At 40.6% G+C, this 25,287-nt stretch overlaps 1 long non-coding RNA gene across 1 annotated transcript in view; it reads right to left on the bottom strand.

Annotated features, from left to right (window-relative positions):
• Window positions 1-3,074: 3,074 nt before the first annotated feature.
• Window positions 3,075-25,287, bottom strand: part of LOC125332312 — a 61,561-nt gene continuing 39,348 nt past the window's right edge. The window contains exons 3-4 of the long non-coding RNA XR_007206446.1: window positions 5,255-5,356; window positions 3,075-3,155 (exon numbers count right to left, since the gene is read on the bottom strand). This is a non-coding gene — a long non-coding RNA (uncharacterized LOC125332312). The remainder of the gene's footprint in view (window positions 3,156-5,254; window positions 5,357-25,287) is intronic.

Below are 25,287 nucleotides of genomic sequence, written 5' to 3' on the forward strand. Positions count from 1 at the left end.
CAGAATAGGTTTTTGGCTCTAAATCCATGGTAAAAAGCAGGGCTTGTGCTTTATACTCTCAATTCTGCTATAGCAGTCTTTATATCCCTCTTTGTAACAATAATCGATGACACCTAAAAATTTACCACAAAATGCTGAGCAATATTTTATTGCCACCATAAAAACTAGGCACACACATATCTTGGTTTGTAAGTATTATGGGTGTGGGCACCTACATGTCAACACTCAGTTTTACAACTGCGTTTGAAAATGACATCAAAAGTTTCCAATCATGAGATCTACTCTTGTCCTTGGTGACATCCATGCCTGTCCTTCAGTGGAAGAAAAAAAACCAGCTGAGCTGGAGATAGGGGTTATTTTCAGAACTACGCACGAAGGTCAACATTCTTGCTAACAGGAGGCCCATGTTTAACTCCCCATGTCATATCCTAAACCTTTAATTCCAAAGAATCACCAGCTTCTCTCTTTTTTCCCTCTTTGTTTTTGGGGTTTTTTTTGGTGTTCGTTGGGGTGGGTTTTGTTGTTGTTGTTTAGTTTGGTTTGGTTTTTTGGTTTGGTTTTTTTTGTAGCAGACCATATTCCCAAGAAAAGTGACAATCACAAGTCACATTTGGCAAGAATTTGAAATGATCATGCTTTGTTTCATGCCATTTATTATAATTCTCCCACAGCAATGGGCTTTGTTCTACTGTGTCCTCACCCTGAACTCTGGCTTCTCTTTCAGCACACATTTGTAATTCTCCATCCCTGGGCTGAAGAGCACAAACCTCTGGCTCACCAGAACAGCCTGAGACAGCTGGAGCAATCTTTTCTGAGGCATACCCATCCTTCTTGAATCACCACCTCACAGCTGGCCAACCTTCTTATGTGTAAGTGCTGGATCAGGCAAGAAGGAGAAAGAAGGAACTAAAAACTGTATTGACTTTCACTTGGAGCCCCAGTCTGACCTCATTCAAATCAACAGGAATTCTGTTCTGATTTAAACAGTGGCTGGATCAAGTATATATAAAGTTTTATTTTATTGAAGATTACTTGTGAAAAACTGCTGCAAAAATTTAGTTGGGGAAAAAAATTTAAGTAAAAACTTTATCTATTTTGCTGTATAGGCTCTCTTCCTTCAGCTCAAGGAACAGAGTTGTAACCTACTAAAGATGCACACCATATTTTACAGCTATTTCAGTCATGCTGGACAGAATGACAACCCCAGAAGTTTCCATTGTGCCACAGAGACATGATGTGTTCTCCTTGGGACTGGAGGGGAGACAGTCCCTCTAGCAAGACACCTCCGGAGAGGAATATTATGGCTCAAGTGTTCTGAAACAAAAGCCCAAAACCTGGACAGCACTGCAAACAGCATCACTGCTTAAGAAGTAGGGCAGCTTAAAGGAGGAGAGAGAGTTCTATTCAAAGTCAGAGAGAAAAAAACAACCTCTTGGTTTCCATCCAAATGCAAATAGAAGGCCAACAGTAGCTGAAGAACTGGTTCCTGCCAGCTCCACCTGAGGAACAGGACATTTTGCACAGTAGTAGTTAGAGCCTCCAGATAGCTTTGAGGTACAGCCCCTAAGCAGATCAGTTTGACCTGAAAACCCCAGGGCATGGGAGAAGTTTCCCATCCCTGATCACAGACATGGGCTGGAGGAATTCTCCTGAGCACAGATCCCTCTAGAGTGACACAAAGCAGAGCAACCTCACTAGGTTCAGGTCATTTCAGTTGCACCTCCCTATGTTATGGTGAGTTTTCCTCTTAATTTCAATCACCCTATGCTTCAGACAGCTCATTCCTAACTTGTGCTAGCAATGACCATTCTCTACTTTCGTTCTCCCCCACTGAGACCCTTCCTAACCCACACGGGAATGAAACAACAGCACCCCAGCTGGTGTCTACATGGTAGCAGGCAGGATAATGTCAGCCAGACACAGGGCCACATCCTCAACCGATGCAAATTATCCTAACTTCATTTACTCCAGTGGAGCTCTTGGTGTTTTCTATCAGATAAGGATGTGGACTTTAGCATTAATCATGTGCAGAGAAAAAGCCCACCATATCAAGCTTCATTATGGAACAAGCGCTACATTAGCACTGAGCATGGAAAATCTCAGCATTTCCCTTTAATGATCTTGAAGATTATGTGCAGCAGGAAAGAAGAAGTGGAAAATCTGTCATAAATATCACTGAATATTTTTAATAGCTGAAAGCTAGGCTTTCTTTAACACTCTTGCCTGAAAAAAAAACCTGGTGACTGTTCATTAACTAGAAGCAAGGGGATTGGTTTGTCAGTATACTATGTCTGTGAGACAGCACACAATGGAAAGACAAAGTTCTCAGGCCCAGAGAAAGCATAAGCTACTAAAAAAAGTAAATAGACAATCACAGATATTTTAAAATATAGTATGTGTAAGTATGGAAACAACTGAAAAACCTCAGGATGCACTTATTATTGTCTGTAGTAGCCTGTTCTTTTCTCAGCCTCGGCAACCCTTTTAGTCACTACACATCATCATCTGACGGCACCAGGAAATACCTGCGATGGGGACTTGCTTTCCAGCATCTCTGGTGACAGCTGCAGACAGGTTACATAAGTGGAGGCTGCAGTGGACTCCCCCCACTCCCTGATCTTGTGTAGTAGGTGCACAGAACAGCGTAATTCTAGGCAGGCATCAGAGGCTGCTGCTTGAATTGACTGCTACTTTAACTTTGCGATGAAAGGAAACCTTCCTCAAGCCAACCTTTTCCAAGCCCTGGTCCATGATCAGGCACTACCCCAGTTCATGCTCCAGTTCGTGTGCATCTCCCACACCTGAGGTTGGCTCAGGCTTGAAGAAACCCTCTGACACCATCCGTCCTGACCTCAGAACAAGAGGCAGAGTTCCAGTTCCTACCAAAGCAGCCGTGGAAATGGAAGATGTTGCAGCTGTGTGCACTGTCTCAGCAGGCTCTTATGAATCTAAGGCATACTGACACAAAACCTTGAGAAGAGTCCATGTAATGAGAATAATGTTTGACAGGAGGACATAAAGAACTAGTCAAGAAGGTTGTAGCTGTGATAGTGTTTCTACAAAGAGATGAACTTACTTCCTTAGATGGTTGTGTGAAGTAAAAGCATCTTCTCTCTTTCACAGGAACTGGAATTCTATTAATTACATGTTATTTGCTAAAAAGAAAGAAACAAAAAAAATGTGGTTGAATATTGTCTTCTATGGGAGAGGAACTAAGTCAACATGTAGTGCTGCATTTCACTGAAGTTTTTAACAAAATGAATACCCCAGAAGGCTTCACTTGAAGAAAGGAACTGTCAAGTACTACAACCTTTATAAAAATTATCAGGTTACTTTGAATGCATCTGGGTGATGGTTACAAGAGTTTTTTGCTTGCCTAAATTTTATTACACTCCCTAATCATGCTACCAAACATAATTTCATTTGCTCTTGTCTACAAAAAAATCTTAGTGTCTCCATTTCCACAAAACTATATCCACCTTGTATTTTCATCCCTAAATCTTTGAATTTAGGAAAAACAGCCCTTTTTTCTTTTTCTTTCTTTCCTTCTTTCTTTCCCTTACCGACTTTTGCCCTCTTTTTGGAGTCAAACTTTTTCCAAACAAAAAAAAAAAAAAAAACCAAAAACAACCAAACCACAACAACTAATCTTTTTGAGAAAGAAAGGAATGAATATGCAAACTACACAATTACAAATAGACAAATAGGAAGAATAACAATAGGATTGTAATTAAAACATTACCATTTAGTTTATGGACTGATTTCATGCTCCCCTTCTCCAGTCTTTCATTTAGAGTTGGAGGGAGCAACAGAAATCCCTTGGTCTCAGCTGCTAAACCAGTAAGGCCTAAGACTTACAAAGGAAGTGAATTCTGTCCGTGTACGGCCGGTGAGCTCCCATGTATGTGTTTACTGAAGGATGATTCCCACACAGCCATTACATTGCATTTTTTAATACCAAAAATTCAGGTCCTGAGAAACTGTTTTATTCACTTATTGTCAAATAATGCACCAAGCTGAAAAAACTATCTTCAGTAATCTGCTAATCAGTCTTTCCTACTATGGTCTATTCTATTGTCTGCATTTGAGATAATGAATATTAAAATTGCACAATTCATCCCATAGGGTGTTTTTCAAATTATGCAGAGCACAATAGAATCCATTTTCTTGCTGTTGAAATTCCGCCTTCTTCAGGGTGGAAACACAGGAGATATGGATGAGTGGAACATAACACTGTGCAGCAAAGAGGGGAGGAGAAACCCACTCCAAATATAGCAGGGCAATCCTTTAATCCTACAGAAAAATGAAAAGGTTCTTGGATCTTTGCAGCCTAATTTGATATCATCAGCCACTGTGCACAAAACCAACCATGTCTGTGTGTAACCCACAGGTGGCCATATCTGTGCAAACTGAGCAGGTTGTGTAAGGAGTGCCAAGAGCAGCATGCAGGTTCCTGACCCTCACACATGTACTTTGATATATGTGCAGGACAGGAAGGGCTATCTTATATGAAGAGAACAAGCACATACTCACATGCATGGGTCCAGAAGGCAATCTAAACAATCTAAATTATAGAATACAGCCCCAGAGAGGTGAAAGGCAGCATCAGCCCGGTTAGGTGCTGAGCAGGTATCCCAAAATGCCTGTTCTCTGGAAGCAAGTGAACAACACAGGGTTTCACTGTAGTTTGATTTTATAATAATGTTGTTTCCATTTATTAAATAATAATTATTTAGAACGGCAAAAATTCACAGACAGTAAATTTGAACAGAAATTTTGATAGTAATCTCTAAGGGGCAAAACTTTTGGTGTGTTTGGTGAGAGAAAAGGCCCAGACTGAAAGGTTTTAAAAACTTTACCTCAAGAAACTTCCAGCTCCAGAGTCAAACAGAAACTCTTTTCAAAAGCCTATCCTGAGCTGCTTGTTCATTTATAATTGGATAGTTAGAATACTTAGCTCACATTTCCATGCTTTTTTCAGACCAGAAGAGAACCTCCTACATTTCATCCAAAAACCAAAACCAGAAGCTGCTGTGGTGGGGCAGGCATAGAGGCTGAGTAAGACTATACTCTGCAACTTCAGTGGTAGCTCAGCATCCCCTTCCCTCCCATCCAGAACTTCTCTGACCTGGCAAGATCGGGGTTTTTAAAAGAAATGGAAAAATGCACTTTACCGTGTTAACATCCCTCCTTCTTTAAGATATACTGTACAGGTCATAACTTATCCTTTTTAATAAAAAAGAAATAAATTTACCTTTTGAGTGTCATTTCTGGCCACTGCTGCCCCATTTCTAAAGCCACGGGGCTTCACAGTAGACAGCCTGATGGAATTCCACTTCACAGCTTAATTTTCCTCCTGATAAAAAAGACAAAAAGTTCCTTTCAGTAAAAATAAAATTTAATATGGTCCGCAAATTTGATATATTACAACCTCCGACCTCAGCTTAATTGTTCACAAAGGGCTACCGGTACCACTGGCAAGTAAATGACTTCTACAGAGTGTTGCAGCTCTGATAGCTGAAGAGAAGGGGAGCAGCAGTCTGACAGATAATCAAAATTTTTAATGTGAACCATAGTGAGAGAGGTTATTCAGAGCACAGCCAGACTGTAGGAGCCTTCTGCAGCTGCCATAGTAGCTCCTTAGGATGAGAAATGCTTAAACATCATCCTCACTCAACTTCGTTAAGTGTTGCTGCTGTTAGTCACCAACCGATGGAGTCTGACTCTTTACAGCAGCAGACAGAAACAATCTGGGATCTGCACAGACAGAAATATGCTACTTAAGTTTCTTTGAGGCCAAAGCTGCTCCAGTTCTGCGGCCCTCAATAGCTTTTCTTAGAGTTTGACATGGAACCAAAGGAAAGAGTATGAAGGCAAAAAGAAAAGAGTGATGCAAACACACCCACCACTGGCCCATGGAGGCTGACCTTTTAAAGGCTACTGCAGAGAGCAGGACTTTAGTGAGGCAGCTGGGTCTCCCACAGCTCACACAGGTTTGCAAAGGGCCATAGAGGATAAGGCAAAGGCTAGGTAGAAGAGGGCAAGGGGGAAGAAGTGATGTTTGTCCTGGCCGTTTTGATTTGAGAAGTTAGGAAAAGACCAAATTTGTCCCCGACTCTCCTCACCACGTGCTGTCCTGATGAAGTCCACAGAGACTTATGTGCACTCAGAGCTGGTGTGCAGAGAATGAACCCACAGAGCTGAAGGGACCATATCACTGAATAGGTCCTTACATCCTTTTTCTACTGAGAGCACACAAAACAAATTACTCTGTGGCTGGGAGGACAGCATGACCCATAAGCTGATTTACCTCATTGTCTTCATTATATTGGACAAAAGCAGGAAAATCACATAGCTATTCCCACAGCTGATTTGCTTGCTAAAGGAAAGATGGATCAGGGGCCTACACAGGTGAGCAAATGCTCCCCTGCAGAGTCTAAAACATTCTAGTTGCTCCAGGATATTGAGAAGCCAGCAGCAACAAAAAGCATTTATTTTCTCACTGTTAATTTGGGTTACACTTTACAGGAATATAACACAATAAATGAGCATATTGAATAAAAATACAGTACAATATGCAAATGTGTTTATAAAGAGAGGGCACTTGCCAAAGTGCTGACTGTATGCATGCATCTACACTTTACCAGGCAAAGGTAAGATGTACTTATACTGAGAGTGCTGAAGCAGTTTCTTCCTTCTCCTCCTGATTCAGTGTGGGGTCAACAACATCAAACAGCTCCCACAGAGAGCACTTGCAGCCACCCCCAAGACCACCAACAATTGCATTTGGCCTGGCAGCTGTTGTTCACCCTCAGGGTATGCTCCCCAGTGGGCTGCCACTCACGAGCTAAGGCAGCAGCATGAAGGAACCCAAACTGTGTTCTACCAGGAAAAGGAATTATAAACCTGCCAGCTGAGAGCATAAATGCTTGATGCCTCCTCCCCAAAACATGGAAGGCAACAGCCACCTCTGTGCTAACCTGCATGGGCACTCCCCAAGCCATGTAAGGGTCCATCTTCTGCGGGATGAGCATTGTGAATACACACCTGAGGAGCAGCAGCACCACCCCAGCACACCAACTCTGCTACATACCATTGACAATCGTGTTTGGCTTCCCGACAGGCAAAAAGGACAGTGAAAGCTATACCTGTCTTCTTGCTGGTGAAAAGCAGCTGAGCTACCCCCATGTGCAAACAAAAGGGAAAAGACATTTCCAGATCAGAAGGTGTCTGCAGTTCAACAGAGCCAAAATCACCAGCCTCTTTCTAAGTTAGGGATGATGATATATCCAGCAGCAGCCACTAGTAATGTTAGCTGTCTCAGTGTCACTGGAAAGCAACTACCAAAGCCTTTAGAAGTTCATATTTCAATTTTAAAGCTGAGGCTATTTTAGCTAATGTCCCCAAGGCAATTGTCTGGTCAAATGTCAGAGTTTATACTGCTAAAGGAAATCACTATGTTTATGAGATCTCTGCAGTTTGGGAACCACGTTAAGCCCCGTTTGAGTTTCTCAGATTATAGTGTGTTGCGGATATCTTTTTTTCCCTGTGTTTGGAATATATCTCAATCTCCTCCTATTCCTGTGAGCCATTGAAAATATCTCCCTCTGTCATGTTTAAATGAGCTTCATCGCTGTAGGATTTTTCTCCACTAATTCACTTATTAAAAAAGAAAAAAATCTTTCAATTTATGTTGTTTCTGTATGCGTCTGAGTCCGATATCCTGCAAATTGGTAATTTATTTTCTTTTTCAGTAGCAAAACATTGCTTGAATTTTGGTGTTTTATGATTAATGCCAAGCTTCAAACTTTAACTTGACTCCTTGACACCCAAGCTTCCCCTTCCCTTTCGTCTCTCTGGGCTTCTTGGGGTTTTTGCCCTACTCACTTCATTACTGACACCAGGGATTGGTTGTTTTGCTTTGGCACAGGCACAGTTCAGGTGTTACCTGTGGCTGCAGAGGAGCTCTGTCAGCTGCCTTCCACACGAGTTTCACCCTGCCCACGTTCATGTGCTGGTTGCACCTCAGTGATCCACTGGCCACGTAATTTGGTCTAAGGCGTTTGGAGTCTTACGTATCCACTCAAGTAATGTGGCTTGAAAGCAATTCTTGATTTGCAGACTTTAAAACCCCATACTTTCTCCACCACTACACTAAAATACTTGTTCCTCTGCCAGGCCTGAGTCGTTAAAACTTTTTGCCTTTTTTCCTAGCAGTGGGCTTGTTCTCAGGTTTTTAATGTCTCCTCTAGTTTGGGGTTTATACATTTCTGAGTGTCATGACACCTACAAGCGAGCACCAAATTCCATATACAGCTAATCCCACTGAATTTGTCAGTTCAAAGAGCTTGAGATGCCCAAAAATACTACGGAAATGTGGTTTTTTAAGTTTGGTCTTGACAGAAGACTTGGCCAGAGAAGCTGGACTGCTACGCAATATGGAAGTACTGATGATAGACATAAATGTGAAAGTTCCTATTTCAAGGAGCTTTCTTCCCAAAGCTTTTAACTTACATGCCCTACACTTAATTTTGTTAATATTAAAGGCCACTTCTAGAGCAGCCTGTATTGAAGACTATTCTTTGCAAAACCCAATATAAATAACACGCTATCTGATGAAAAGCTACACCTTTAAACACAGAACAAAATGAACTCACTTTTCTATTTCCAGAAAAGACAGTGGTTCCTCTCCTCCACGCTCCCAGTCCCCTGTGTGTACATGACCGGCAGTGACACAGGGCTGCAGCACCCAGCACCCACCCACACACAAGAGCTCCCATGTCTGAAATAGGACAAAGTAAAAGGAGCATTTTAGTAGCAAAAGAGAGAGGGAAATAATGTTCACAGTATAGTTTTTCTTCCTGTAGCCAAGGGTTTTGGGGGTTTTTTTTAGCTTTCTTCTCCTCATATTTCTGCAAGATCTTCCCCATCTTTGGGAAAGCAACAGGTACCAGATGCTGACAAGATAGCACTGAGCTAAGCCTGGAAGCTAAATTTTCTGATTATCTTTCATGTAATGAGCATCTGTACTTTTTAGATTTATTTATCTAAACAAGTACCTTCATTTCCTTCTGGTATTTTTTTTCTTCATATTATTGGCTGACACCCAAGTAGGCAAAGTATTTCAGTGCCATCCCATTTCTAGGTTCAAATAAAAATTGAAAAAAATAAAAAAGAAAGAAACAGTGTAAGGTTGATCACACACTTGTTATTAAGTCAAAGCCGGATTCAAGTGTTTGTGTGAGGTAGAATTATCTCATTCTTTTTGTCTGTGTCTTTCTGTGATCTACCAGTCAAGTATGTGATTGGATTTCAGCTCAACAAAACCTTAAATTACACACCTATTGTGCCTGAGCTAAGCCTAGTTTCACAGCACTGGAGAAGGCTCCTCACTGCTCTTTTGGCACTGTTCGATCTGGCTTCTGCTATCATCCGCAGGTTGATGAATGAGTAATAGGATTAGAAAGTCTCATCTCTGAAATGCTATAATTGTCACATTTGGTGAATTGACAAAGGCCTGGGTGATGGAGAGGTGCTCCATAATGTAAAGTCATACGTTCAACCTGCACTCACTGGCCAAGGCTAAGAGAATGGGAGGAATAAAAAGAATCCCTTCAGCTCCCCATTTGTCCAACATACACAGATATCTCACCCTCTAAATTAACCTTCTATGCACGAGTTTGTTGGAAGGCAGAGTGCTCTGCCTCTTAAAGGCTCTTATCTCTCTTCAAGGAAGATGATATACTTGTTGATTCTTTGGTTAGTGCAGGAGATTAAAAAGTCTAGGAGGGCTAGAGCAGGGGGCAGATTTTCTTGTCTTCCCCAGCAATCTTCAATTCAAAACACCAGGGGAGAGATCTTCCCCCAGGCAAGCAGAAAAGAGCAGCTCAAGCCATGACTCAACGACTGAGGGTCTGAGCCTCTCTATTCATATGGACTGTCTTTCCATCCATGTTCTCAGGGTCAGTAGCACACTGGTTCTGACAGAAATTCCACACTTTTCTCTGTGTAGGCCCACCTATATCAGCCAAGCATCTGAAAATGGACGAAGTTTTCAGTGGCTCCTATTCCAAGTTTCTTTTAAAAGGGTAGATTTCCAAAGAAATTTACAAGCCAGATTTGTGTAGATGTGTCAGTAAGGTACATTAGGGACTTACCTGCCCAAACAGCTATGTGAACAGAGTATTGAACAGTTAACAGCAGAAAACAAACAGAAAGAAAAAATCGGTTTTACTTATCCTTTCTCCTATTTACCATTTTAACTTCCGCTGCTTACAAGCAATGGCAAAATCCCTGTTTTTAAATAAAAGAATTTTAAAAATATAGAGGAGTAGTTCTCTCTTCTAAAGTACCATCATCCTGCCTTCTCCTGAGAAATGGCTTCATGCCATGCATACAAATTAACACAGAACTTTATTCCTGCTCACATTTTATTAAAAAAATATCAGAAGCCAACATCACTTCTGCAGAAAGAATGTGTCCCCAAATGCTCTACAGATGCAGCATGTGAGGTCAACATTCACCATCCCCTTTCTCTGTCAGTGTGAGTTTCACTTTAATTACAAGTGCATGTTTTGCACATTGTAAAACTACCCCTGGCTCTGACCACCATAAGAAAAAGAACATTTAGCTCAGGAAACAGTAGCTGACCCTGTCTGCTCTTTTTCTTCCTTGGCATCAGCTAAGACTATTAACACCTTATGTGTGTTGCCTGTGTGTCCCACATACGTGTGCTCTGCATCCATTTCATGCAGTACCTGTCATAAGTGCATACTAAAAGCTGCCTGCTGGGAATTCTCTGCTTTGTTTGACTCCTCTTCTTGCTGTCTTGCTTAGCTATTGAATTCATCTGCTTGACAGACAAACCCTTTTACTTACTAAAAGCTTTGTCCTTGGAAAGCTGTGACATTAGACTTAAACACATAGAGGCCTTTTTCACCTCCCAGTTCACTTCCTAATTATTCATTCCCAACAGAGGAAATCAGGAGAAACCTCAGCAGCCAATGTAAACATTTTGTAGTGGAAGGCAATTTTTTTTGCCCCAAGAGCACAGTGTGACCATGATAGTTGAGCTCCTTATTGAGAAATTGCTCTGGTTTTTGTACAAAAGGAGAAAAATGGCAAATAAGAAATTTTTTTTGGTGGGAAAGAACTAAAACAGAGTAAAACAGACCATTTGATGGTGACTATTTTGCTCTGAGGGTCCTTTGCCAAATAATTTCAGAGAAAAGGTCCAAGTCTCCAATGTATGTTCCATTTACAATTTTCATTTCTTCCTTCCCAGATCAGAGTAGCTCTCCTATGAGCCTGAGTAGTACCTTGTAACACAGGATAAGATCACCCAGTAGCTGCTGCTTTAGAGGTTTTCCACCTAATGTGGCGGCTGCTCTAAAGAATCACTTTCCACTAGAGCAGTGTGTCCCTGTGGGAGCACCTTCCCCACTTTTCACACACTCAAACTGAGACGGCCACCTTTCAGAGCACTTCGTTATTAATGGCTATAGGTGTCCTGCGCAAATAATTCGCAGAACCAGGGCTACAGCCAATATTTTTCCAGTCTCACTGTAACCTTAACTGCAACACACAATATTGGCCTGCTCCCAGGAACCGTCAGTGGGAAGCTCATACAGCAACAGGCCACCCACTTACTGTTTTCTTAGAGAAAGTTTGCCAGGAGTGATATGCAGCTTGCACCACCTTCCTGAAATGTTTCCACACTCCCCGGGCTTGCGCAGGTCTGCTCCTACCAACACCTCCCATTTCAAACTGCCCTGCTCCACCTCCTTCCACACAGCCCAATCTTCTCCTCCAATTGCTTCCTTTTTCCTCATCACCTTTTCCTGGCTCCGTGCCTCTCTTCGTGCTGTTCCTAACGCCTGCGACAACCTCTGATTAATGTTCAGCAAACAGCCTCCTCCACAGATCGGACCACACCCAAGAGTGCTCTGTTTCTCTTACTGGGCATCATTCTGCCTCGTGCCTTCCACCTTTCCAAAGAGGAGGCTCTGACTTGCTTGACAGTGAACAGCACCTTTGTTTTTTCAAAGCTACATAACAGTTTGTGAGTGTGCCACTCTGCAAGTGCCACCAGAGATTTGCATGTGAGCAGTCAATGGGACAGTTTATACACAAAATTAGATACTGTCATCTATAAACAAATGGAAAAGTACTGCATCAACCCAGAGCTGCACTGTGCTTCAAGAGTTCTCGTGCTCCTTTTAATAACTACTGATAAATGCTACCACATCACCTGGTAACTATTTGTTTGAGAACTAGTGGTATGATATAATTTTTTGTTCTCCAATTACCCCAGGAGTTACTAATAAGTGGAAATATCCTCATAGCTCTTTAGTTAAGGAATTAGTAATGCACTAGCAAATAAGCTGCTTTTATGATCTGTTACTGTATTTTTTTTTTTTCTGTCAGCATTTTATTTCATTTGAATCTATAGGTAAGTTACTCAATTAACTTGGTTTGGCACATTAGGCTATATATCTGCTACAGTATTTTGTAAAATCCATATCCAGGAATCATTGTCATTGATAATAGAACATCTAAAATAAACTAAGAACTGAAGAACAGATTCTTTTAGTAATTGAACGTGAACAAAATACAGTATAATTTTTAGCTGGCCTAGATGGTTTTAAACATATATATGACCTTTTGGGGAAAAATTTAACTTTCCTTATTTGAGAAAAGTTAAGCTAAAATGGGTAACAATTGGGTGACTTCTCACTGTATTAAATTCCCTTTTCTCAAGACCAGAAATATTCCCAACATTACACTGTTTCTGTATTAAAATCTAATTCTGAAAGTTTGACAAAGTACACATTTAACACAGGTCAGCAGTATATTGACAGGATGTTAATTTTAAATTGTGTCAGCATTTCCTGTCTTGAGTGTTAATGTCAATTAGCACCTTGCTGCATAACCTCCAAGTCCTCCCTTATTGCTGGAAAGTGGCAAAGCAACAGCAAAAGCACTTCTATTCAAAACACCACTCACTATCAGCCAAACAAAGGGCTGTCATAACAAAACCAGCAAGGTGAAAGTGCCTAAGCTGCTATGGATTTGAGGTTAGAAGCCTTAGTCTTTTTCCTTATTCCTGATATTAAAATTATAAGTGTGTCAAACTTGGAGTGAAAGGCTAATTACTTTTAGGCTCTTTGAAAAGTGTGTTACCATTCAAAATCTCTAAGCCTGATATAAAGCCCTTGGCTTTAGATTGCACAGTGTATAGCTCACCGTAGGTCATCCATTAGTATCCTTAGCACACTCTGAAATGTACAGTCTTGTTCTGGGAAATGGGAGCAGTTCTGCACACCTGATTTTTTTGGCATTTCATACATGATGCGGAAAGCACACATTCCAGTCTCCAACATCTCAGTGACACCTCACTCCCAGGTGCCCAGTGAATAAGTCCAGTGACTTTGTACATGTGTTTTTAAACCACTGTATAAGGACACCTTTATAAATGTCACAAAATTCTCAGCCTACGCTATCATGTGACAGCAGCTCACAATATAAATGTGTATAAGAAGGTCTAGATGTATACACATCTAGGCCTGATACCCTTCTTGCACTTATCTACTCTGTTAAATTCAGCAGTGTAGACATCCAAGGTGAAAAAATCTGACTAAGTCAAGCAGAAGTTCTTCCATGATGTCACTAACCTCACTGCCTGTCTTTCTCAGAATACAGATGTGTTCCCAGAACTACAACACAAATCTCAGGACATTTAGCCTAAATTCTGAAGAAAACTAACTGGTGTTATAGACTTCTGTGAAAAATAAATTTTAATGGAAAACAGAAAGTGTTACAGTCTTTTCCATGAGCTCTAATCCCAGACCTTGTTGCCTGCTAGGACCCAAAAAAAAAAAAGAAAAAACCACAACAAAAATACCAAGTATTTTCATCAACAATTCAATGTAAAACCTAGTGCTGTTGAAGTCCATTGGTGTTCACATTTTGAACAACAGCTGTTTACTTTTCAATTAGACCTCGGTCACTTTTGCAATTTTTAATTATAAATAACTGGTCCTTACAAAGAAATATCTTGGAAAGCACATTACGGTTCATCTTGAGCATGACAGGAAATAGGAATGAGAGAGAAGCATCTTACAAAATCATGTATGATTAAAATACATTATTTCTATGCAAGTCAGAAGCTCGATGGGCTTTAGCATTAACATTCTGCAGTGAGCTCCACACTACTGTACCAAAACATAGTCATTTCTTACTTAATTGTGCGTATGGCTTTTCACCGAGGTGAAGTGGGGCTTACTGTGGGTGTGATTATTACCCACTGTGTCCCAGGTGAGCAGAGTCAGTGCTGGCAGTGAACTCGTACCAGCACTTACTCCTGCAGCTCAGGCACTGTGTGTGGAAACCAGTTGTTCAAAGTATAAAATGCATTTTCATACTCGCCCTCAGCAAGCACCATGTTGCTTTGGGGTTCCTGCCTTTGTTCCCCTGAGCACCAGCTCAAGGTGTGGCCCGGCATCACGCAGTAAATCTCTTGCTCTTGAGATCTGGTGTAGAGATGACACAGGCACAGACATTGCACTGGGTGCCTATGCCCTGCCAGATTCTAAACAAATTGGTCAAACAAATTAATGCCACACACCCTAAATTGGCTGAACAAATTAATGCAACACACCCTTTGCACAAGGGTGTCTTTGAAGGCCAAAGACCATGCATGTTACAGCGAGATGCATTCTACTGAATAGGGTGTTTCAAACAAATCTCTTTTGAGAAGAGAAACAGTGTATTGTAGTTTCAAGTTAGAGCAGGGCTTTCACACAAGAGCTTTTCAGACACCAACACTCTGTGTTGACATTTAATTACTAAACTCTTAAAACAAATAATTTGTATGAGCAAATACTCCTCAATCATTTCATAATAACGCAACTAGTGTTTCTTGGCAGTTAGAACAAAACCAGAAGCATGTTGAAATCACACACACAATGCCTTGTTCTGACATGGGAAGAGGTGCCAGATAGAGCAGTGTGAACCCTCCAGGCTGTGGGAGCTGATGGGATTCAGGAACTGAGTGCTGCAGTTTTGTTCCCAGGGGCTGGCAGCAAATCAGTCCCAGCAGGTTCACTTGGAGGTTGGAGTTTACTGAATTTCATTCTCCAAACAACCCTCCCCCCTGCTGCCGAAGGTCCTTTCTTCCACCAAGCCCCAAACCTCCCAGCCGGGGATTAAGGGAGTGTGCATTCTTGAGGCTTGTTGGGCAAGAGAGGTATCTGGAAAGGCAGAGCCTGGCAGAGGAGCAGTAGATATGTGCTTTTTGTTGCTTCTGTGTGCCATGTACCTTAATCAATGGAGCATTTCCTTCCACCTACCTTTCAGTGTGATCTATTGCAACATTTGCACATCTCTGCTACCAAGCAGCTAAACTCAAAACGCCATTCTAGCCAACATGTAAAACCCACACTTTCAGTTTCTCGCTTCCTCTGCCTAAAGGTCTGACTCAGTGCAGCAGAAAATACTGGAATGGTGCTGGTCTTTTAAATCCTTCTTTTTCTCATGTCAGCTATCATTTTCTCATCAAGCTCTTCAGGACAAGTCTAAGACTTGTCAAGAGATTTTTCATAAGGCAGCAATATTGCTCTCCTAACACATGGCTCCACGTTCAAGACTACCTGCTTACCTATGTAATCCCTTCTGTATCTGGGACTTTAATGAAGAGTGATGTTAAAAGGACATTAAGAGAAACAAATAACTTTCTGATGAGACTTAAAACAGCTGCAGTAAAATAGCTTTGCAAGTAGGAATCACAGCTTTGGTTTGCTGTGTTTCTCCAGGTCCAAGCCTCACCAATATGTTACTATACATTAGCTAGCTAAAAGATCTCTAAAACACAAGTGGTGGTGTTTGGGTTTTTTTTAAAGAGTCTGGAGTTCTCAAATTTAGCGTGAAATAACTTTTGGGCTGAGTTGTGACACTGAGATAAACTAGGAACCTCCTTCCTCATTTTCCTTCCCTCCTTGCACTTCCACCTGCCTACTCCAAGTCTTCCCTTTACTCACTTCTATACTCTAATCTCCTTACAACTTTCTCTCCTTCACCCAGTAATCCTGCCACTCCCCAGGCATCTTCTTTCATGTGCATATCCACTGACACATCCCCCCTCCATCACCATAGTGTATCCCTCCCTCCTGTTTCTATGTATCTGTCCTGCTGCTCTTAAGTAAAATTAGTGAATGAGAGTGGAAATTTGAGGGACAGTCCATTTATATAACCAGTTGAAGCAGCAGACTGTTTTCAGTGGTGCAAGACCTGGCCTGAGTTTTATGTCCAAACTTTCCTTATGAAGGTTACACTGGAGAAGGCTTCTTTGTAGACACTTCACCTAAACTGCCTTCTTGGCCACTAACCCTTTAATACTATTCCAAGTTTGTATTAGTGGTCTCAGGCTCACTGTGCCTTCAGTTAGTGGGCCTCTTAAACACTAGGCTTGTGCCAGCCTCTTGCCCTCCTGTCTAATTAGGAGCCACCTATTGTGTTCCATTTTTTTCTCTGAAAATTGCCGCTGCAGCCTTGCTATCAGCTCAGTATCATGCCATTAGTGAGAAGGGCAAATGTGTGGTGTCCTTGACATGTCAGCTAGAAATGTCTGGCCCCTTTCTCTCTAGGGAGCCAGCCTATAAGCTCTGTAATGCATTTAACCTCTATCACCTCAGGGAGTAAGAGTCTCCACAAGCAGTTTGCTGCTGCCCCACCCCTAAGCTAACTCCTTATTTTTCCTTACAATGTTGAATAAATTACACTCCACCCTTTAAAAGTTATTATGGTTAGTATATAACTTGCTAAAGAGTTGTTTATAATTCCTGTAACTCTAAATTATAGCTTTAATCTCATAACACAACATTAATAAACATGGCAAGACTCTTTGATTTAATAGCCTAACTTGTATTCACATATTTAGACACACTTACATTTGTATACTTCTCTTACCATATTACAACATATAGGCCAGATTCTGATCTCCATGTCAAAGGAGAAGGAAAAAAAATGAGAAAAATAAAAAACAAGACAGAGAATTAACATTGTAGGCCATCAAAAGAAGTATAATGCTTTGTTAAAATTACTAATTTCTACTGCAAAACACTGAACAGCTGGCTTTCACAGTGCATCCACAAGCAAGAATTTGATCTGAGTTTCTGTTTAGTTTTCATTTGGACAGGCTGATCTTTAAAGACAAGTGTATTCTTTCTGCAGTCCTCAAAGGTTTATTAAATTTGATAAAGGCCATATCCCTTGATTGTTGATAGTTGGTTCAATAATGAATCCAGCTGCTTAAATGTGAATGTTTAAAGGGAGACCAATTCTTCAGGCAAAAGCAGATGTGCAAGAATCAGTGCTGCACAAATACTTGGAAATTCCTTGCAAAATTCGTTCCCATTTTTATATTTATTAACTTTTCACATCTTTTTTCTGTATTTGTTTTACCAAGTATTCAAAGCACAAACCAGGAATGTTCACCCTAGCATGAAAAATTATGAGAACCCATAGAAAACACATTCCAAGTTTGCAAACCCAAGAACTCACAACTAGAAATTGTTATTATTCTTGACAGGGAATTTCTACATATAAACCAAAAAATATGAAGTGTCATGAGACTTTCCTTAATTGAGTTATGCCGGAGAGAAATGACAGTTGTAGCCATTTGGAAACCACAAGTTTGAAAATGTGTTCAAAAGCAAAACAAAACATAAGATTAAAAGGGCAGCCCAATAACCTCGAAGTTTCCTGAATTATTCACAGCATCAAATAATTTTCATAAATACAGTAAGGAATGCAAAGGCCTGTGATTCTGGACAATGGAAACCACAGTCCTGCCACAAGCCAGGCCACATCTCCTTTATTAAGGCCAACCCTGGAGTCCCAACTGTGCGTTCGTGATAGTGCCCATGTGCATGAACCCCCTTGCAGCATTAAACCCTCATTTCAAAGGTTTGGAGCCAAGCAGGTCAACTTCTTACCAAGCAACACTCTACACATTTCTCAGAAGCATCACCACCTGGGGAAATAACTTTATTTCTTGCTATGACCAAAGAGAGAAATATTTCCAGATCTACCCATGCAAAGACCAATTTTTTTTTTTTTTTTTTTTTTTTTTTTTTTTTTTTTTTTGGTGGGTGGAGAAGTAATATTTCATGACTTTCACTGCGTCATCTTGGATTTTTTTGGTTTAACTTTATTAAAATGTTGCAAGCCCGGTAGATAAGTAACCTTAAATAACATTTCAACAACGGAAGTTTCTGTTAGGCATCACAGTAGCGGAGAAAAGCCTGAAACATTAAAGCTTCAGAGTCGGAAGACACACAAAAAAGAACTGCAGCTTTAGTTTTTGGGAAGTTTGTAACTAAATTCTATATTTTAGTGTGCTTGTATGGAGAGGAGGGCTCCTAGTTATGACTTTTGCATGCTGTTACTGGCAATACTAATGTAAATTTTAAACTAAACTCTGTACTATTTATTAATTAAATCAACTCCACCCAATTTACACAATAGTGTATATTAACTACTATCTGACTTGGAAAGATCAGTAAATTAATATACTACATTTGAATGGAAAAAGAAGTGACGTGCTCTGAAAATGTTATTAACAATCCTAGGATAAGGATCTGCATCAGATCTTACTTTAAAGCATTTGGCCTCAGGAGGGAGGGTTTAGTAGTTGAAACGCATCTTATTCCATCAGATAGATTAGTCCAGGGCATAGGAGTCTTTTACAGCCACTGTGAGAGTATATTAGCTACAGCCTGCTACTGGGAAATGGCCACAAGGAGCTGGAAGCCCCTGTGTTCATGCATATGACCAGTTATAGAGATCTCAGAACATCCTCTGGCCACACGTTTGCTGTCTCACTGCAGACCACGGTCACTGAAGGTAATGAATCGATTCTTCTAAATGCAGAATATAAAGGTGAGAGTATAACTCTGCTTCAGCCCAAGGGAGGGTTCATCAGTACACAGGCAAGGCCAGACGACTTCCACAAGAGCAAAGGGATGAACCAGAGATTTGAAAATAATGGTTAAAAACCCAACAGTGGAAAAAGTGAATGATTTTAGGGACAAATAACAATAATAATTTTGCAGTGAAGTGCAAACATCTCAGCTGACAGTGACCTGGGCATACTTATCATTCATAAGATGGCAAGCAAGCTTATGTGGCCATAAAAAGCAAAACAAAATCCTAGAATATGAGTCAAGGCATGTCAGCCTCAGAAAGATGGGCCAAGTCTCTGTACCACATGGCCTGGAGAATTGGGTATGGATCTCCCCACCTAGGGCATCAGAATTAAGGCAAATTCAAACAGAAACAGGCACAGAAAAAAAAAGAGTGGGAAGTTTGGGGGCATGAAGAACATATTCTAGGACAGGAGGCTAAAAGCCCACGGCTCAATCAGGAAAAGAAACCTGCCATCTAATTAGTAAATATGTACTGACTGCTGCATGCAAACACCCAAAGTATAGAGCAATTATCCTTCCTGTCAAGGGAAAGGGAGGAATAAATGACCTGGGGTTGGGAAAGCTGAGAATGATAATTTCCCAGAACAGCCAAGAGGAACAGCACAGGGCATACAACCACAGTATTTGAAAAAAGAATGGTGGACGTTCAAAGCTGGATGAAGCAAGCTGTCACCAAACCTGTGCAGTCCACCAGGAACGACAAGCACCCTGTAACCAGTTGGGAAAGTCTGGTGCACTAATGTAGAAGAAAATGGAGCTTGTAGGCCTGGCTTGGAAAGGGGCATCAGGGCAAGTAGAACAACTGGTGAATGAAAGATTTTTCTTTCTCCCAAGCTGGTGGGTTCAGTTTTGTAACCTGCAAAACAACAGCACCAAGATGTTCAGCAATAACATCCTTTTATGGTATCAGAACTAAATATATGACATATTCCAGTTTTAATGTCCTTACTGAGGTAATATTCAGACAAATATACTGATTATCAGCTTTCATTTGAAAATAAAGTAAAAGGAATGTCTCAAATGCTGAAATGGCCAGCAAATGAACCCTACTTTCCCAATTTTCTTTTTCCAACTTCTATGAAGTGCTATTACTTTGGTTTACAACACTGGGCAAAAGAGATTTTCTGCTTAATAAGGAAATACCTAATAATTGGTCATAAGGCAAGTGACATTAACCAGTGGGCCATTTGGCTCTAAGTGAATGGATCACAACCCAGAGGGTTTTAACTGCATCAGCCTCTGCTCTTCAAGAGGTTTTTATTTCAGGAGTGAATCAGTGCTAAAATATTACACTAAGGATGGAAGAACACATTGGGTGTAAATTTGGAGGCCAGTCAACTACTGGAAAAACTTTTGTGCATGTTATGTATCATTTTGGGAAGTCTCAGGACATCCTGGTTCAATTTCCCTGCTATGCCTCGGAACATTCCTTGGACACTGTGGGCAAAGGAGCTCTGAATATCAGAAGATGAAATCCCTACAGTCAAGACTGAGGGCAGAGAATGGCAAGCCTGCAGACTAAAAGAAAGGCAGAAGATAATTGAGAGAAGGAGAGGTCCCCACGTGGAATTACTTAGCTAGTAATGGCCAGAATCCAGTGTAAACAAAGATTCAACAAAACTTTGTTTTGAAAACAAAATATATTTTTTAAAACCTACTAAAAATCAGTTTGCAGCAGTTGCAGTTATTTCAGTTTTGAGCAAATGTGATTTCAAACACTGAAAAATGTGCCTAGCATATCTGTCAATGCAGTTTGCATGGTAGAACTCTGCTGTTAACTGCCTCCAGAGGATTTGAGCAATTCACTATATTTAAACAAGATCTGGATGCTTTAAAATTTTGTAGGTAAAGAAAACATTTCTCAGGTAGTGGTTCTGATTCAGATTTCAGCTACTTCAAATCCCTGTTCTCAATCTATCTTGACTTATTTCTCTACCAGCTGCACAGATAATTTAGGCTTAAATAACAATATATTAAGGAAATAATAAGAAAGAAAACTAAACTACAACCATTTTAAGCTCACATATCTCTTAGAGATTTTCAACTTTACCTTGCTAGTAAATGCCACTGAAAAGCAGAGGGAGCCAGTATTTCTGTGTTGCATGACAGCCATCTAAAGTCTTCCCTGCCAGCTCTGTTCAGCCTGTACAGTATAAGCCATAACTGTTTAATTATCATGTGTTCTGCCAAAGGTGCAGTCAAGGCTGTTTATAAGGAAATGGAGACAGCAAGCCAAATTTCATTTGTGGATCAGACACGCCTGCTAACACGCAAAGCCAAGTTTTAGGTACAGATGAGATCAGTAGTTCTGTCCTCCAGGGAAGGTGGCTGCACCTCAAAAATTAATGAGCAATTTTTCAAATTGATGTGAGGTAAACTAGTTATTTTCACAATTAAGTGCTTTAGCAAGCATTTAGGAAACGGTAGTTTCTCATTGGACAACCAGTTCTGAGGTCCAGCTGGAGAAGATACAATGCAAACCCAAGGTTATATCAAATCTATGTAACCACTGCATGAATACCATTGGGAATACATCTCTTGCAGGGCAGGGAGAGGACATTCCATGTTATAAAGGCACTGGAATCCAAGCTGAGTAGTTTTCTTAACCATAGTAAATGATTTTCCTTGCTTGCTATACAGCCGACCTTTAAATTACAAATTGTCCTAATAATTATTAGTTATTTTCCTTCTGAGTCTTGCACTGGTTTATAATAATAATCAATACTTCCCTGTTCCACTGATGAGGAAATGATGAGTCAACACACCAGACTGGTCTTGCTAACAACCACAGAGTCAGCAAATACATGCTAGCCCACTTCTCTGCTCTTAGCCCACCTCCAAGACAGTTTCTTCTTTCCCTTCCCTCTCTGATATGGCCATCCCTGCGAAATTTTCCTAAGCAAAAGTCTTCTGGGGGCTCCCTTGTCAGGCTGACTATGGCTTTTCTTGTGATAATAAGATATGTAATAATACACAGACCTGACAAACTGAACTCACAGCATGGTGTTTGGGCTGAGGTAAGGTTTTATTCCTCAGCCAGCCTTATTGTGTTCTACCAGATAATCACTGCTTAAATAATGGCTGATCCTGTAATCCTAATGTAAAGTTCCCTTTAAGGCCAGAGGTAACTTTGCTTACAAAAGATCTGCACTTTTGCCCACAGATAGACATTTTAAATGAATTCCTATCAGTTTTCACAAACTTCATCACAAACCAGCATCTTAAAGCATTAACTTCTTACAGCTACTTGTGAGCAGCTTCATGCATTGCAACCCACAGCATGCTTGTTACACATATCCAAGACAGACATACAGAATGTCCTGCTGCATTTCCTGCAATCACAGGTGGAACAGTGTGTCCATACTGGAAACCAGTTGAAGTAAATCTACTCCTGCAACAGTGTAAATACCAGCTTTGTTGTTACTGCTTCCTGTCCTGTTTATAACAGGAAAGTTATTGTTGTGTTTTGTTTGGATTTTATTTTGGGGTTTTTGTTCATCTATATAGCAAAGAAAACACAAAGTTTAAACTGACCTGATTTGGAGTAGACTCAAAGTTTTAGGTTAAAAAAAAAAAAGAAAACAACACTTAGAAAACAAACACAGCCCTGGCAACAGAAATGAAAGGCCAGCTATCCCTGTTACGCTGAAGACATCCACTTTTATTACATTACATATGATACAAGTCCTAGCTGTCAAAATCCTCAGGAGCACCTAAACAGATAATAAACAATCAGTGAAAGACTTATGGCTACATGTTTCTCATAGTATTGAAAATCACCTGGGAACCATATTTTAATGGAAAATACAGCTTGATGGAGACAAGCTTCATAGATTTATGAAGAAAGTGCAGCACAAATCAAGTGGAGGGTTTAGCTTTCCAAAACAATATGGAAGTGCTAGAAAATAGCACCTAAAAAAAGAAAGAAAAAAGGAAGAAAGGACGAAGAAGGGCAAGCAAAGAGGAAAGAAAGAAGTGCCCTTCTAATGATTTATGCTATGGAGGAGGAATATGCCTACTAGTGATCCTGTTACCTTTACTGCTCTTTGTGATTGTTATTCTTCCCCTAAGAGAGGCGGTCACGTTACACACTGGTAGAAAGTTACACCTCTTCAATGTGATTTGTCCACTTAAAACAACATTTATCATGTTGCCAGTTTATAAATCATTTAGGCCAACTAGATTAAGGCTATAGGAAGCCAGCACCCCTGACTGATCCTCATGCCAGATAATTCAGAGACCTGCATTTGTTTACACTAAACCTTATCAGCCAAAATAGTAGAGTCCAGTGCCAGCTGAACTCTGGTTCCTCCATCTGAGTGAGAACATGGGGCGAGGTGCAGTTTTAACACATTGAGAGACAGGCTTCTGCTTTGAATGAAAATGTACCTACATCAGTCCACACCATGCCAGTGTCCTGGAAGGCTTCATTAACATGGACAGCTCTTCCTCTACACTTCGGAGGAGCAGAGTCTCCCCACAGAAATAGGAGACAAGCTGAAGAGGTTGAAGGTTAGCTCACATATTTTATCTACTTTGTTACATGATGAGCATGTGGAAAATGTCATTTTTAACCTATGAAAGTATGTTGTCCCCTTGTTGAATACAAGACACAATCCCCACTGTGCTTTTTGCTCTGTGTTGAGCACAGATTCCAGTAAACTGAAACGGTCAAACTTGAAATTGGCCCTTTGTCCTATTAAAACCCTTTGGACACTAAGAGGAGGCTGAAATACCAGCCTGGACATACGATCCAGCCTGCAGCTCTGGCTACAGTTACCAGGCACCAGCTCACAGAAACCTTCTCAAACGTGCATGCAGCACAACAGCTTGTACACTGAATGCACTTCCCAACTGAAACTGGGATTTTAATTTCTCTTTGAATAAAGTCTCCAAGTCCACACTTATGGCACCAGGAGATTAAAAAAAAAAAATTTAAAAAATTAAAAAAGCTAAACATTAAAACAGGATGAGCTTTGGATCCAGAGGATTTCAAATTAATTGAGAAGGAATTAATAACTTAGGTTTGATGAAATTTACATATGAGACCTAGCACAAGGGACGAGGAACTACAGGGAAAATCTTCGCCCTAGAGGTGATTTTTTAAATCCACAAGGAAAGCTACACGAGTCTGTGTAAAATAACAGCCAGCCAAAGCTCTTCTGATAAGATGAAGCTCTTTAATGTTTTCTGATTGTTGTTGTTTTTAAAACAACAAACCCTCAGGAATGCAAATTATTCTTAATCCAAAGTACAGGAACGCTATCACCCTATTCACTGGAGATGATCCAGGATGCAGACTTCGCACACCATACTCTTCCCTGCACAGCATCACAGGCCTCACTTCTGGCTTTAATTAAAGGCACACGGACCAAGGGATCAGATTAAGACATGAAGGTCTTTTCGGGAACCTGATGCATAGCTGTCTTTGACACATCGTCCTGGAACAAAAAGTAAGCTTTAATTGCCACAATTACCTTCACATCTAGGGACTGTGTTATTTTCAATCATCACTGTTGCTCTTCCTTTTGCACCTAATTGATTTGAATCCCTCAATTGGTTTGTTCTCTTTTCTCCCTTTGGCCTCCCTTTCTCCCTTGGGCATCTTCTAAATTCCTGGTGTAGAATTCAGTCCTATGCTCTTCTGGACAACACCTAAAATTGCCAGCACTCAGTGTTAACATGCACTTTGCCAAGGAGTTTTTCAAAGGTATGGTGATTGTTTCCCGAGGAGATGGCTATACAAAGATACTTGTCTACCTCTGACAGCCTGTCTTGGAGAGAGGCTAATATTTTAACACTGAGAAAGGTTAAAAAGAAGCTGAAAATACTCAGGTGGTTTTTCAAAACCAGCTACTGATTTAGGAGCAGCCAGCTCATGATGCCCTGAGTCTGTTTTTCAGAAGTGCTCAATATAATGCCTTTACATATCTTAGAGAATATTGACATGGGAATTTGGATATTTATTGTTTGGGTTAAGCCGAAATGAGAGCTATCCAGAAAAATGAAGAGAATAGTAATGAATGAAGAAAGACAACTCATTTCTCTGAACAGTGAAAGAAACCCAAACAGCTTCATAAGAAAACTTCCCTTCAGTGAGAATGACATTGAAGAGTGGTGGTCTGGGACCTCTAACACCCTAAAAGTTCAGCAAGGGTCTGTCTGCATCACCACAAAGGGAGAAGTTACCAGCCATCAAAAACCATCATGCATAAAGTGTTTAGTGTTTAATGTTTTAACATTTTCCATAGATTCTGTTAAAGGCAAACTGGATTTTAGGATGGATGGATGCCTGGTCACT

This window comes from Corvus hawaiiensis, chromosome 12 (genome assembly GCF_020740725.1).
Source record: "Corvus hawaiiensis isolate bCorHaw1 chromosome 12, bCorHaw1.pri.cur, whole genome shotgun sequence".
Lineage (NCBI taxonomy): Eukaryota > Metazoa > Chordata > Aves > Passeriformes > Corvidae > Corvus > Corvus hawaiiensis.